The sequence below is a fragment of the Cyanistes caeruleus genome, chromosome 5 (genome assembly GCF_971803275.1).
Source record: "Cyanistes caeruleus chromosome 5, bCyaCae1.hap1.1, whole genome shotgun sequence".
Classification (NCBI taxonomy): domain Eukaryota; kingdom Metazoa; phylum Chordata; class Aves; order Passeriformes; family Paridae; genus Cyanistes; species Cyanistes caeruleus.
In genome coordinates this window covers 81,539,863-81,555,258 of record NC_141705.1, presented here as the reverse complement: position 1 = coordinate 81,555,258, position 15,396 = coordinate 81,539,863, and the positions used below count along the sequence as shown (strand labels likewise).

General features: G+C 50.9%; 1 protein-coding gene across 4 annotated transcripts in view; it reads left to right on the top strand.

Moving 5' to 3' along the window:
* SHROOM3 (shroom family member 3) overlaps positions 1-15,396 on the top strand; it is a 70,125-nt gene that overhangs the window by 25,648 nt on the left and 29,081 nt on the right. For 2 of the 4 annotated variants that reach the window (XM_086890752.1, XM_086890751.1), the window contains exon 1: positions 4,550-4,575. The exons of 1 other annotated variant lie outside the window; for it this stretch is intronic. The gene's annotated coding sequence lies outside the window, so the exon portion shown is untranslated. Of the gene's footprint in view, positions 1-4,497; positions 4,576-15,396 lie in introns of those variants that run through there. One more of the 4 variants, XM_086890750.1, reaches the window with a different exon arrangement.

Below are 15,396 nucleotides of genomic sequence, written 5' to 3'. Positions count from 1 at the left end.
GAGGAAATCATCCCTCCTCAATGCAGCCCATGCTTTATCTCAAAACCCAATTTCCTCTGTCCATCCCACGCCTTCCCTTCCTCCCCCAGCAGACTCGACGAGGGTCTCACATTTCACACCAGCTGCCTGAGCAAATGCAGGATGGGCCCTACTGTGCTGCAGCCTGGCATCTGCAGTGCCCAGCAAGCCAGGGGCACGAGGAACAGCCACAGGACAGAGTGCTTTTGGGGCTGTTTCACATTGTCTTTTCATCCTTCAAGTGCTTTTCTCCATCTCTGTGAAGCATGCCAGAAACAAGAGCTTGGGAAAACAGGGAAATGTGGGATGGGGGGAGCACAGGGATTAGGCCCGCTCTTCCAGAGCCATGGATGTGGGCATGAGGTGCTCCTCACCCTCATAGCTTTATTTAAACAGGAGGAGGGAAGCTTCCTTGGTTATCCCATGCTGGGCATGGCTGTACCAGGCATCCAGCTGCCAGCGAGCCGGGCAGGTGGAGAACAGCAACCGGAGGGGGTTTTGTGGTGACTAAAAAAAGGCAAAAGACAAAGGACTCCTGGATGAATGCCTGAGTCCCTTGGTTCCCCACAGCAGAGGTATTCCTGTCATCTCTGGGAAGGGATGGGATGTGGGTCTGCATGGCCATAGGGCGTCTTCATCTACTCCCAAAGGCAAACAAAGGCAATTCCTATCACGGTGGTGTGTACACGGACTTTTCAGGCTCTCTGTACCTGCTCCAGCCCAGCTGGCAGGCTCTGGAGCTGATGGCAGCAGTGTGTACGCTGCCAGTTCGCTGTGACGTGGCAGCTGAAGGGAAACTACCTGCATGCTTTAGAGCCAGGTGAGAGAGGGCAGGGAGATGGGCAAGGGCTTCACTGGACCTTCCAGACACCAGCTCGTGTCTGTCTCTGCCATAATTCTGCTTGCAGTGCAACTGGGAGACACAAGTCAGGAATCTGTCTAGGCACTCCAGGGTCCAGCTCTGATTTCTTCAGGTTTTCTCTAAGTCCAAGGACAGTCGTTTTCAAAGCAGTAAGAGCACCAGCAGGACAGAGGAAATCTTACAAAGGCCCATGATTGTTGAGGGAGGTTATATGGCTCTCATGCTTAGATTGGATTAAACTGCCATCAGAAGCAAGCACTAAGTAAGAAAGTCCTGCAAAAAAACATTAAAAACAGCTCTCTGAGTCCTCCCCCTGGTTCCTACCCCTTGTAGGACATGATATTTGATGCTGGTGTCACAAGAGTCACCCGGTAGAGAAATCCTGCTTAGTTACAGACAGTCTTTAATTCATTTTATTATATTTTTTTTTTGTATGGAAGGGCTTTTCTTTCCAGAATGAGCACTGAAGGGCATGCAGACCAGTCCTGCTGGAAGAAGTTCTGGAGGTAGCTCAGTGGGAACAGAGCTGTGCATACAGGACACACCATCCAGGCCGCTCCACCTGACCAGGGAACAAACACTTTTCCATGGAAGCAGGATCAGGAGGGAGTTGCACAAAGGTCAAGTTGTGACTGGGATGGGTTTGGCTGTGAAGGGCCAGTGAGGCATTCCAGCCAGGACGCTGGCACGAGGTGACACTGAGCACCCCTGAGAGGTGGCTGCCATCAGCCAGAGCTCCCTGCAGCACCTCAGCTTGGTGTGGGTGTTTGGAGGAACACCCAGTCAGTCTGGAAGGGATCAGTCTGGAAGGGAGGCTGTGCTCACTGCTCCAGGGCAGCAAGGATGGAAGTTGTGCACAAGGTTTCGTTTTGTCAGCAGTATGTGCTTGTTGTGATCCCTCCCAATGAATTCCCACTTGGATTAGCTACCTGTCTTCTGCCTCAGGGTGAGGAGTCCCTGTGCTATGGTAAGTGCTGTCATGCTTCAGTAAATAGTCCAAGGTTGTGGGGAGCCTCAGGTTTAGGCTACAGGTGGTAAACATTTTTGTTGTTTTTATCACAGAAGGACAAGTGTTCATGGGTTTTTATGGTCAAACCTGGACTTTGTTTCATTGCCTGGTAACGTCTGTGATCCTGTTTGCCACTCGGTATCTTGCCAAATGGTTAGCCAAGATGCAAAGTACAATCAAAGTGTTTAAAATATCAATAAAACCATCTGGAATCATTTCATGGGGCAGATTATCGTGCATCCTTCTGGGTCCTAATGGAACAATTCCGAGCAGGTGACATACACTGTAGATGCTGGTGTGGGAATATACAGTGTTCCATGTGGCTTTCCAGTCAGAGAGGGGAGAAATCCTGTCTTTGGGAGAGGTGAGAGCAAAAGCCACACCTGCAATGGGTGACACGTGCACACTACTGCTGGCAGCAGGGTCACCCTGGCTGGTGGCCACAGACATCAGCTCTTGGGCTGGGTGATGGCTGTGCTGAGCTTGGATCAGGCTGTGAAAAGGGACAGGAAAGGAAGGCAGGCACCACCTGAGTCATCCTTATTACCAGACTGTTGAATGCTGCTTCCCAAACCTGCCCTTTTGTGTCACAAGACAGTGATCTGGAGCTGTTGAAATTATTAACCCATCCTGATGACACATCCCCTAAGGCACGGGCACGGGAGGGGTCTGTTGTTCTCCCGGTGGAAATCCAGCTGTGAGAGCTCCAAGCCATCGCAAGACAGATGTGTGACAGCACCCCAGGTTTTACACAGACAAAATATTCTCCCTAGGAAGCACAAGTGAAAAAAAATACAGGAAATGGCCCTTAATCTGCTGAGAGAAGTGGCACCTCATGATGCATTTCATCATTAGGACTCCCAAGTAATGCTCACTGCCTTCGTAACCCCAGCTCAGGTGTTTTTTCTGCATCTCCCAAGCTGGTTTATCACTAGGATTTCTGCAGCTGATGAAGTATTAAACATTTCAGGCTGCTGATTATGTGTGCAGGTAGGGAGAGAGCCATCAACATGAAAGGTAGCACTGGCTGAGTATAATTTCACCCTATACAGATGCACCCATTCAGTTTTTTAGTTCACATGAGACCAACAGGAACCATTTCAAGCTAAGTCAAATAAGTTACGTATAAAGAGAAGGAAAATTATCTATGTAACATGTTGTGATAGCTTAACAGTGAGTGAACAAATGGCTCCAGGGAGGCCAGTGCCTCTTGTGTTGGGAGTGGTGATTCTTTCCTGCTCAGATTAAGATCCCATCCCTTTCCCTCGCTCTATAAAATACCAGTCTCTTTCTGTATAAAATATGGGTACTTTGGGGTGATGTTTGAACATTCCTGGGTAAAAGATCCATTATGGGCTGGATACTGACGTTGTGAAGAGCAACTTTTTGAACCCTCTTTGGGTTCAAAAGGTATTTTCTTTCCTTCACGTTCCCCCACTTGCCATCTTCATTCTGCATGGCTCTCTGGTGCTGCCAGCAGCCTGCAGAGGAGCTTGAGTTCAGGGCTTGTTAAGGGAGCAGGCGCTGTATCCAAATCCAAAAACCGGGTGAACATGGAGCCACCCCTTTGGAGGAAACAGAGGAGAAACCAGGAGTCTTAAAGGAGGGTACAGAGCAGGAAGGGAGAGGCAGGTGTTTGGCATCAAAAGGGCAGGAAGGAGGATGGCAAGCGGCAGGGTGGGAAAGCAGAAACCGATTTCATTTCCACCTGCAAAATCTGTCCCCACTGGCAAAGGGAAAACGAAATCCTGCATGAAATGAAGTCTTCAGCCAGGTAGACTTCCACACCACCAGCTGTGGGCACTTGAATTCCTAGGCACAAACCAGCCTGGCACCATGCTTGTTTTCTGCCAGTCGAAAGCAGGGCATTATCAGTGCAAATTCTTACTTAGAACTCGAACTCCTTCCCCTATGTAACATAAATCATTGCAAAGGGTTTTAGAGGTTTTTACAACAAGAAATGGAAAGGGTTTATTTATCTTGTCTCTGCCTGACATCTTCCTTTGTGAGACACAGCAGTTCAGCTGCATGTAGTCTTAAAATTAATTTAATATAGCTCATTTGCTGGTTAAATGTCCTGTCTGAAACGACCCCAGCAGGTGACAGCAGATGCCGGGAAAGCCACCACAACAGTAAGGTGGCTTTGCTGTGGCCGTGACACTCGCTCCCGAGGCAGCACCTCAGCGGCATCAGCGGGCACCCGCAATGGCCTCTGACTTTTGGGAAGGTGCGATGGGGCTCCCACGGGGACAGGGGAAGAACGGCAGGGTTTCGGAGGGAGCGAAGTCCTCTGAGCTCCGCGCCCGGCCGGCAGCTCAGGCGGAGATGGAGCTGCGGTGGTGGCCGGGCTGCGGCGGGATAGGGGAGCTTGCAGGGGGCTCCGGGCTGCGGCGGGATAGGGGAGCTTGCAGGGGGCTCCGGGCTGCGGCGGGATAGGGGAGCTTGCAGGGAGCTCCGGGCTGCGGCGGGATAGGGGAGCTTGCAGGGGGCTCCGGGCTGCGGCGGGATAGGGGAGCTTGCAGGGGGCTCCGGGCTGCGGCGGCCGTGCCGGGGGAGCTCCCCCGGTGCGGGGCGGTGCTGGGGGCGGGCTGCCCGCCGCGGCACCTGCCGGGGGCGGCCGGAGGCGCCGCCGGGCTCCGGCGCCCTCGCCCGGCGCGGCTGCGAGCGCGGAGCCGTCCGGGGCACGGTGAGTGCGGTGCGGCCGCTGCCGGAGCGGGGAAGGCGCGGGCAACGGGGAGGTGTGCGGGGAGCGGGAGTGCGCGGAGAACGGGCGTGTGCAGGAGCGAGGGGTGCGCGGGGAGCAGGGATGTACAGGGATGTGCGGAGAGCAGGGATGCGGGGGAGCAGGGATGTGCGGGGAGCAGGGATGTGCGGGGAGCAGGGATGCGGGGGAGCAGGGATGCGCAAGGAGCAGGGATGCGGGGGAGCAGGGATGTGGGGGAGCAGGGATGCGGGAGAGCAGGGATACACGGGGAGCGCGGTCCTGGAGGCTGTGGGGTGGACCAGACCCGGCGTGAGGGTGCGGGGCAGGCGCGCTCCTTCTCCAGAACAAAAGGCGGCCCCGCAGCCCCGCCGGCACCGGCAGGGTCTCCCAGAGAGGGGCGCCTGCACCCTCCTCTTCCAAGTGCTGCTTTCTTGTTCGGTGTTTTCGGGGCCTCTGGATGGATGCTGGGAAGAAGCAGTCAGGGAGGGAAGTGGTGTAGGATGACACCTCGGCGTGCCGCGGTTCCCCCTGTCCGTATGTGAAACTCATTACTCGGAGGGGTAATTAATTTAACTCCGGGTGGGTGTTAAACGCTGTCATCGTGCTGTGATTGCACGGACACGTCCGGGACTGCATCATCCACTGTCCAGCTGCATCTGGGCAGGAGCTGCGGGGCTCGAGGGTCCCTTTCCTGCTCTTTCTCTGGGGACAGTTGCCGGGCATCAGAGCAGCGGGAGGTTTAGTTTGGCTCTCGCTGTGTTCCGTGTATTAGTAAGCAGTGTAGTGTTCCTGCAGGGAGCTCTGCTGGCAGGCACCTTGCAGTGAGATACTGGGGCAGAAGCTGAGAAGTTTTGTCACCTGGTTGGAATGACCTGCAGACTCCTTAAAATGGCTAAGGAAAAAAAATGATAATCAAATGTAACACTATTAGCTAGCATTTTTCTTCGTCAGTTTGGGAGGAATGTGACCCACGGAGCTCATTTGCCTTCACTCCAACTTTCTCCTCTACTCCTTCTGCCCCCAAGGTCCAAAGGTCTGCTTTTCTCATTCCCTGCTGTAATGCCTTTTGAACTCTGATCTCTGTCTGTTCTGCTGCCTAAAAACCACAGCCTTAAATTTAGTTGGGGTTAGGTGCCACCAGCAGCACCCATTGAAACACATTCACTCCTCATCCCAACCTCTGAGCCTTCTTTAGCCCGGTCAGCAGAGGGGTGAACCTCAGCAGCTCACTGTGTTTGCTCAGCCTGACTCTGGTCCTGCAAGGTCCTTGTCCAGATTTTCCTTCACACCAGCAGAAACAAGAGTGGGGAAAAATCAATGCCCTAAAACTCCTTCGACTAAGAAAGGTGAAGTCCAGGCCAGCCTGCAACTGAGAGAGGGAGGGGTGCTCTGCACGTCCATAATGTGGGGATTTAGAGGATTGAGAGCTTGTTGGCCCACATTAAATGGTGCTTGGCACTTTCTTTAATCGGAGAGGGAAGTTCAGTTCGACTGAAATCAGGATTACTGTAAATTTTAAGGGAAAGTTCATTTCATAATCTCAGAGGCTTATCTTCCAGAGGTCAGCAGGCCAGAAGTTTAACCACAAAGCGTTGCTCTAAAGGCAGTAACAACACACAAGGCCAGCTGCAGCCTGCTTGGCATTGCTCTGCGGAGAGGGCTGCTGCCCTGGCACGTGGGATCCCTGCCCCTGCGAGACGGGCAAGCTGTGGTCCTGCAGCAGCCAGGGGCCTCCACAAATGCCCCTGTGTTCAATAGGCCTGAGCAGAGTTTTTATGAGAACAAAAGCAGGGTGATGTAGAGCGCTTCTCCCTCTATCCTAGCTCTTGGCAGCAGTGGGAGAAAAGCTGGGCTCTAGCAGGAGGATGCAGATGGACTTGGGAAGGCTGCTGAGGGAAGAGCAGTGATGAGGAAAACATCCTTCCTGCATTTGTTTAGTTAGGGTGGACCCTGCTTTAATGGTCAGCCCTCTGGGTGAGCAAGCATCCTTCACTTGATGTTTGCAGAGCAGCTGGCACGGTGGGGCCTGGTCCGTCCCATCCCTGGGTCTGCACCCCAGCAGGATTGTAAGTAAATAGCTCAGGAGGATATGACATCAAAGAGGGTGTTTTATAATGCCCTGTGTGATTCCCACTTGGCTAACATTTGTTCAGGCCCAGAGTGACTGTGGCTGGCGCTGGCAAGCTGCTGGACTTTTCAGCAGGGTCAGGCTGTAGCTACACTGCTCAGTATCCCAAGGTGCACACTGCTCAGGTGCTCAGGTCAGGGGAAAAGATAACCTGTGTGTTTGAAACCATGATTTAGGAGGTTGTTCCCAAGTTTAACTGGAATGAAAAGCTCAGCTACCCTTGATGTGCTGCGTTGCTGCGTGCTTGCCTCTGTTCAGATGAGAGCCACTTGCCTAATCCTTTACAACTGAGCTGCACCAGGCCTCAAATTAGTGGCAATGTCCTCGGGTTTAAAGAAGCATGAGGAATTTCAGTCATCACTTGTCTGCGAGGGAAGGGGATTGGGTGGGTTTTTGATGTAGCAGTAACTGCTGTATTGGCTCAGTTCTAGAGGCTGGGATCAGAAGGGTAAATTTATGCCTTTGAAAGAGGAATTTTGATGGAAATAAAACCAGCCCACTTCACCCTGATTAGATTTCACCATGTTGTGCCTTCAAAATGCCTTCAGCAGCCTGGCAACGAGGGCAGAGATTTGAGAAACATCCAAAAGTTAAAAGGACACGGTTCCTATGGATTATCAGCCTGTTATTTAAAAAAAATAAAAAAAATTCCCATCCTTACTATTCTTTCAGCATCTCAAAATGGTGTTGAAGAGAAGTATTCAGGGAGACAATAAAAATAGCCAGGCCAAGTGCTCTCCAGACCCGATCCTGTCTCGTGTGCTGCAGAGGGCACAGATTCCTTTGCACTTACAGACGGGCTCCAGGCTGGAGACAGACTCCATTTCAGCCTAATTTAAGCAAAGTACGTGATGATAACTGCTGGCCAGTACAGTTATAGTGGGGACAGAGGCCCCCTGCACCATGGCTGCATCCTCATCGTGCTTTGGCAGCTGAAATTTCCCTGGGTAGATGGGAGTAAATAAGTAAAGCATAGCTCTAAAACTCAGCTACAGCCCTGCTGGAACTATCAAGCCTTTGTGTTTGTCCAAGACTGTGTATTCCCATCCAGGTTAGGGAGAAGTAAATGGCATATACCATCCCCCAGGGGCAGGAATGATCTGCAGGGTGAAGGAGAAGCTGGGGTATTCGAAGTGACTCTTGCAGCCAGGGAGTTTGCCTTTGTGTGAAATCATGGTTTGATTTGTTTGTGTTCCTGTGCAGACATTGTTTGCCTGGGAGCCCACTCACTCTGCACTGGCTGGAGTGTTTAATTCCCTGCAGGCCAGACCTTGGATCTGCTCTGTGTTGGGGAGGGACTGGTTAAGCCAGGCCAGAGAGAGGTGTGTGTTGAGAGGTGGATTGAAAGGGAAAGGTTTTATGGGGCCCAGTGGCTCTGTTGTGAAGGATGCCAAACTTCCAGGCTGGAAACTGAGGGCTGCTGAAGGAAGAAGGGAGCTTAGTCTCTAAGTGGCTACTGAGTTTACTGCCTTGTTTCTGACAAAGGTTTGCAGGGGTGATGCTGATTAATGTCATGTCCTTTCCCCAAGCCTGTCTCTTCCCTTCCCCTTCCATCTCACCAGGCTCAGCCTGACACTGTTTATTAGGCCACTCGTCCCTGATTCGTGAGAAATAAATATTGACACTGATGGCTGCTTAATAGGATTTGGGTTTGCTGCTTTCTCTCCAAATGAGTTTGGCACTTGTGACTCAATGTGTGTTTGGGACTGGCTCTGTTTTGGGAGGGGTGTTGGTAATGAGGATGGTCACAGCGTGTGCTGTCTATGAGGAGAGGCTGGGAGTGGGGATATGTATTGCTGCCCTTTTTCCTGTTGGTGTGCAGAGATTTCCAGCCTGTGACTCCGAATCACTGCATATCCCTAGCAAAGGTGTGCCTTCCTTTGAGAGGGTGCTGCTGTTCCATTGGGGAAGAAGAGTTTTTGGATGTCTTGTTAACCTATAACTGCTGTGAAGGCCTCAGGTCAGACTGCCACTTGGAAGTGCTGTGGGTGCTCCTCTTTTCCCTGCTTCCTTAATGCGCTTGGGGGCTCCAAGGAAATGCAGCTCATGCTGTTTCAGAGTGTTTTAGGTGGATTTTTAACAAGTGTCTGAAGTGAGACGTTGAAAGCTGATAGGCATTTAGGCTAAGTGGGGTTTTCTGGGTTTCCCACAAGCTGTGAAAGGTTTGGCATCTACAGAGCAGCAGCTTGGTGTTCCTGGAAACCCAGGAGGATCTGAGACTTCTCCCTGGAAGTCAAAGCCGTATGCTAAGCCGTAGTGGATTTTCTCTCGACTCTTCCTGGGAGTGCTTCACCTCAGCAGTACTGGAGGGCAGCGTCACTGGGGAAGCCCTGACCTCATCCAGGTGAGATTCCCACAGACTCAGTGCTAGTCCAGCCCTGCAGCACATGCAGAGAACATCCCAAGACCCAGCCTCGGATCTTGCTTTGAGCCCAAGGAACGATTTGAGTCTAGACTCAGGATCATCAGACTAAAATGCAGTAGACAGGGTGATGGGGAAGAGTTTTCCTGCTGGCAGGGCACATGGAAGAGGTCCCACACCCAGGGCTGTGTACAGGAAAGTTGCTCGTGGTATCTCCTCAGCAGAAGGATGGCAGATGGCTCCTAATGCTGCTAAAATGGCTCCCTGCTGGGGGCGAGGGGAGTCAGGAACCCCACTTGCCCCTTTGTGGGGGTTTGTGAGAACAGTAGGGATGTACTGAGGCATAGGACCAGGTGAGAGGGGCTGAGAACTCATGTTCCTTGTCATGGTTGCAGCCCTCATCCTTTTCCAAGTTCATCTCTGCCAGACCGGCAGATGCTAAAAATATTTGGAGTGACAAACAGATATTTATTAGCTGAGCAGCCAGCATTTCCGTCACTTGCCTTGGGCTCCCTCACTGAGCTGGCCAAGTCCTCATCTCCTTACTCCATCCATCATCGCTTCTTACTTGGGCAAATCTGCTGAAATCCCCAGGAAGTAAATGGAATGCTGTGTTGAGTAAGGTGTTCAGGAATTTGTCCAGGGAGAGGTTGGTGTGTGGGATGGAGGAGCAGCTCATAAGGAGTAGCTCATATTCTGAGGATTAGGCATTGCTACACTTTTCAAGGTGATTTACACTCCACCTGTACACTCCACCCACCAGAACTGCAATTAAAATCTGGAATACCAGGAAGCATTGCAAATGATCAGGTTAGAGAGAGCTGAGAGACAGCTCAGCTGCTGCAGACCTGAGTTCTTGGTGCCGAGTGTCCACTGTGCCTTTGACAAATGTGAGTGTGAGGCTTTCTTCTGCCCCCTCTGAAGAGACGCTCAGATTGTCACTCCTTTAGTACAAATCACCGAGACCAGTTTTCAAAAGGCAGCTGAGCCACTGCTGCGGCACTTTGGTAACATCCACATTTCCATAGGAGAGCTGCTGGGCTAAAATTTCAGGGTGTGTTCCCTTGAAGTGCAAGGTGTCACCAGTGCAGGCGAGGAAGAGAGATCCAGCTGTGCTGGCGGAAGAGATTAACGCCCCACTTGCTCCTAGTGCCACAGACCTCATTCATCTGCCACTGGAGCACTTCCTGTAAGCACTTCCTTAATCTTTAGCTTTAAACCATTTAAATTGTTGGTCTGAACTGACCTAGTTTGCTTTGGATGGAACATTATTAGGAGCTGCACCCGCAGATGCAGCCTGGTCCCAGCTCCAAGCTGCTGGCAGAAAAGTTTCCCAGTGAAGGCTGGGTTTGCCTTCCCGGTCTCAGGTCTGGACCCTATGGCCAGGTCCCAGGTGGGACACGTCTTGCCTGACATTCAGACCCTCTCTAGGATGGCCCTTTTGTAGCTGGAAAACATCACTGTTCTGAAGGGTGAGTGTAAAAAGAGTAATTGTGGGGAAATACCTTCTGCTGATTGCATCTCTTGCTGTGAATATAACTGTTCTTTCAGCGTGGAGGGCTTTGTGGGCTTTTCCCATGGAATCATTTTAATTCCCAAATCCTAAAATGGAAACTAATCCTTGTATTGCATGAGTATGACTTTTCCTTCCTCCTTGTGGCTGCTTTTCTTTGTAGGAGCTGCAGTTACATTATTTTGTTTCATTTACACCTGTCCTTTAGAGCCAGCTTGTGCTTTGGTGTGCACAATGTAAGAGAAGTTAAATGTTATCGTTTATCAGAAGGACTTCAGCTCCACACAGTTCAGTGTGGGGACACCCCAGAAGCTGTGAGGATGCTGATCTAACTGTGTGTGGTGGCCGTGGTCCTGACAGGGAAGGTTTGTTAAAGACCCTCCTGCTTGCCTGAGCACTGCCTTGCATCATCTTCATCCTCAGGCACCTCTGCCCGACAGATCCAATGCACGACAGAGAGAGCTGATCCCAGGGTTTTATGGCCAGCTCTGGAGGTTTGTTCCTCACAGCCTCCTGGTCCTGAACAGCCCATTCAGGAGAAGAGGCTATGCTCTGATTCCCCAAGCTGATCCTGCAGTGTCCCTAAAGGCTTCTTTGAAAAACCTCAAGAGATACTCGATAATGGTCTAGAGCAAGTCTGTAGGATAGTCCTGATAGTTGTGAGCTAGAAAAGAATGAAACTGTCATTTCTCTGTGATTTTACTCCTGTCTTGGCACAGTAAGTAGGTAGGTCTGTTTTTGAGAGGGTTAAAGCTCTCTGACCACAAGGTGCAGGAAAGGTGGGGCACAGGATGGGTCACCCACCACTTTTTTGACAGATCAGGACGGTTGTCACCTCTCAGTTGTCTCCTCCTGAGAAGGTGAGATCTCCCCTGAGCAGCCAAAGTGCTGTGCAAGTACAGTACAGCTTTAGAGTCCTTCATTTCCATTGAACTTCATCCGAAATTAGAATTTAAGAGAATGCAGCCACAGTCCTGGGAAGATGTGGGCCAGAGCTGCACGGGGAGCACACTTTGGGAACAGGCTCTCTGGGTGGTACTGGGGCACAAACAGCAAGCTGTGATAGACTGTAACACTAAAGCCCTATTACAAAAAGCCAGGAATTCCCTAGGGATAAAAGCTAAATCCTGAGCCCTACAGGTTCTTCCTCCCTGCCAGGATCCAGGTCGTTCTGGCAGGGCCGCGCAGGGAACCGCGCGCTCCAACGCCGGCTGGGCAGCTCAAGAAAGGACTGCGGGGCTTCGTGCCCAGCTGCCTCCCAGGGCCAACTGCTCATGCAAAGCAGGGAAGGCCCCCAGTTCAGAAAGCGTGGATTTAGGGTGCTTTTAAAAGGGTGGCAGTCTGTGGGTGGAGGTCTGGGTGCAGTGGAATGCTTATTGTCAAAGCTAAAGACCAAAGGGAACGCTGCGTATTGTGGGCCCAAATGTAGCTGGCACGAACCAAAAATGTGCATGTGAGTGCCTTTCTAAGTACCCAGTAATCCTCCAGGGCAAAACGGGGATTAGGGCTCTCTCCCAGACAAAGAGGGAGTTCATTTTCTCAAAGATCCCTTGGCCAATGAAGTGAGGAACCCAAATGAATGCCAGGGCTCCTTTCAGCTCTCTGCTTGCAAACAGGTACGCGCCGGAGCAGCTGGTTTGTGTGGGGCTGTGCAAACACAGCGCAGCCAGATTGTGGGATTGAGGTCAGGTCAGCTAAAACCCATCCAGTCCCAGAGAAAAGGGGAAGCCAGTAAAATGCTGGACAAGTAGGACTAGACAGCGTTGCACAGGAAAAACGTCGTCTCCTTTCTCCAGATTTTTTTTCTCGGTGGACCTGAAGGTCAGCGCTCATTGAGGTTGTTTAAGTTGGAGTTGCCTGAGTGAAGAGCTCTCCGAGAAGGAAAGCTGTGAGTCTGGATTAATTCCAGGTGACTTCTCAGCCTCTGTTGCTTTGCCCTGAAATTCTGCGTGCTCAGAATCTCCACGTGGGTGCCATTGGACTGAAAGTGATGGGTGCCTGAATGGGGGATGTATCCATCTAAAATTCACCATCCTGTGATTTCTTTAATTTGCCTTCAAACAACGGCCTGTCCAGGTGGAAAAGCACGAGCCCCTCTGCACTGTTCCTGGGAAAATTCTTCTTTTCCCTTTTGGGGATCGGCTTATGGCACAAAGATCATCTCTAGTAATCCTGTCTTACCAGATATCAGGGTGGATGTGCCTGTGATGTGTACAGAAAATGTGCATTAAGTAGTCCTGTTCTTAGAAGCAGCAGCCAGCAGCACTGTGAACGGGTTTGGGTTGCGTGGTGGTTTCTTTTTAACCTGAGCTTTATTGACCTGTCTGAATCCTAGATGTGGATATTATTGTTCCTACTTGAGAACTCGGATCTTGCTGCAGATCTCAGGGAAGAATGCCTCATTCACTCCCAAGATTCATGTGCTCAAGGAGCCTTGTTGAGATTTCAGACTCTCTCTTGCTGTGCTTAGGATGAAAATGTGCTTCCAGGAGTTCCACAGGTGGAGCCCGTCGCATTTTGGATTCGTGAACCAGCCTTGAATTCCTCATGTGTCTAATTAAGACTGTGGAGTTAAACCTGGCTGTTTCCCATCTCAGGTCAATGACCTAAGAGACAAGCTAGAGGTTTTACCCAGGGACTGGGACTTTTTCTGGCAGAAGTTTCCCAGGTTATTAGTGTGAGAGGTTTCAGTGCAATTTGTAGTTTTTTTTCTCATGAAAAGTTCTTGTTTCCACTTGGTTTTTGGCTCTTGGTGTCTTGGTCCCGTGAGCACAGAGTAACAAACCTGGGCAGGCTCCTTGCACAGGAGAGCCCCTGTGCCTTTGTGCTCTGACACACGGGGCACTTGCAGTGCAGCTAAAGGAGATTCTGGGAGCGTGACAGAGATGTGGATTACAGGCTATTTCTGGACCAGCCACAGGAGGTAACAAAATAAGAAATACGTAAGCAATCCAGTCTTCTCACTTCAGGCGGAGCGGGAGGATCTGCCAAGCAGGATGGCCACAGCCAAGGTCGGTGCCTGGGATGTGTGGTCTCTCCCTGACAGCGTGGAGGAGACAGGAGGGCTGGCTCTTTGCTGGGAGATGGGGGACTGCCACCGAGGTGGCGATTGCATCCCCAAGGAGACGGAATTCCGGCTCACCGGCTGCTGCGAGCTCGCCTGCGGGATGAGGATAGCCAGAGGTGAAGCTGCCCAGCTCCCTTATGTCACTGGGCTGAGCTGGGGATCTCAGCCTGCCCTGTGCCATTGTGTAACGTGGGGTGCTGTGAGGATAAAGCAGCAGCGTTAACTCCTCCGGCTCCTTCCTGCCTGTGGCAGCCCAGCGAGGCTTAATGCTGCTGCTCCGTCATTTTGTGTCTGTGATGTGCTGTTGGCTCTTTCTGGAGTGGAGGGGGGTTTCCTCTTAGCTTCTGATTTAAGACAAAGGGGAAAATGCCACAGAATGCCTACAAATAGCTGTAGAAGTTGGAAGAAGCATTCCTTGCTTTAATCTTGGTTTCAGAAGCATTGTTGTGCGAGCACCTATGTTTCTAGGATAACTTTTAACTGTCAGTGGTTACAAATACTCCTGTTGATCCCAAATGATTTAAAAATGAGAATTTAATCTCCATCCTCTCTTCTAGAGCAACACTGGATTTAGAGATAACAAGATATTAAAAATTACTACTCCTGTTAACATTTGGGGATTGGATCCTCTGGGACCCAGGTCATTTATTACTGTGGCAGTAATCACAGTAATCACAGGTGTTAGTTTAAACTCAGTGATCATGGCTTCAAGAGGTGGAACCATTAAAAAAAACCTATTCTGAAAAATAAATGTAAAAAAATTAATAATTTCTAGAAGTATTTCTAATAGTTCCAGGTGCTGTTTGTGGCTGATCTCAGGTCTATCCTAGACTCATCCCCGGAACTCCAGGCAGCTAAGCCAAGAGTACAGGGTGATAGTACAGCCAGAAGAACTGTAATGCTGTTGTCCTGGAAAATGAAATGCTATTGCCAGACAAAACTTCCGAAGTTGGGTTTGTGCCTCTTCCCTGTGCAAAATCTGTCTCCTCTTTGGGAATTACAGCCAGGCAGCTGAGCTTGCACTGCATCATTTCTTCAGTGAGAGCAGTGATTTATGCTGCTGCCATTACTCAGGGAGCTATTGTTATGAAACATGGAGTTCAATTAATTAAGAAATGATCTCTACAGACTGAGATAATTGCCAGGAGGGCTGCTGGGCAGAGGCTCCCACCCACACTCTTCTGTCCAGGCTGGCTTTAGAAAACCAATCTGTGTTGGAATGTGGAGGTTGTAAATAAGGATAAGGAAGACTGAAGAAAGTGAGGAGGAAGAGGCAGGAGCCCAAAAGGTTAAGATAAGTGCTGTGAAACGTTCCAAGCACGCAGGTGACACGAGGTCAGCACAGGAGGCAGATAAGGTGGTCAGAGGAGCTCAGAGGCAAAGGATCTCCCTAAAACAGCAACCGAGTTCTGCAAGGACTCTGGCAGCTCAGGAGGGCCATGAGACATCAGATGGCAGCAACTGCCAAGCCAGTCTTATGGGGAACTGATTAATATAAAATAAGGCCACCCATGTGTTCTCGAAGAGCTCTGAGGAAGGTGGTGAAAAGTAGGGAGAGTTTCACAGATGCCTGCTGCGGAAAGGCCGTGCTGGCTGTGCGGGGAGAGATGGATGTGGGGTCAGGAGGTGCTGCCTTTCTTCTGGAGGGGGCACTGAAACTTCTGAGGGAGGTTTTCCTTGAAAAAAGGCCTTAATCTATAGCACTGTATTCTTTCACTGTCAAGCAAGCAGCA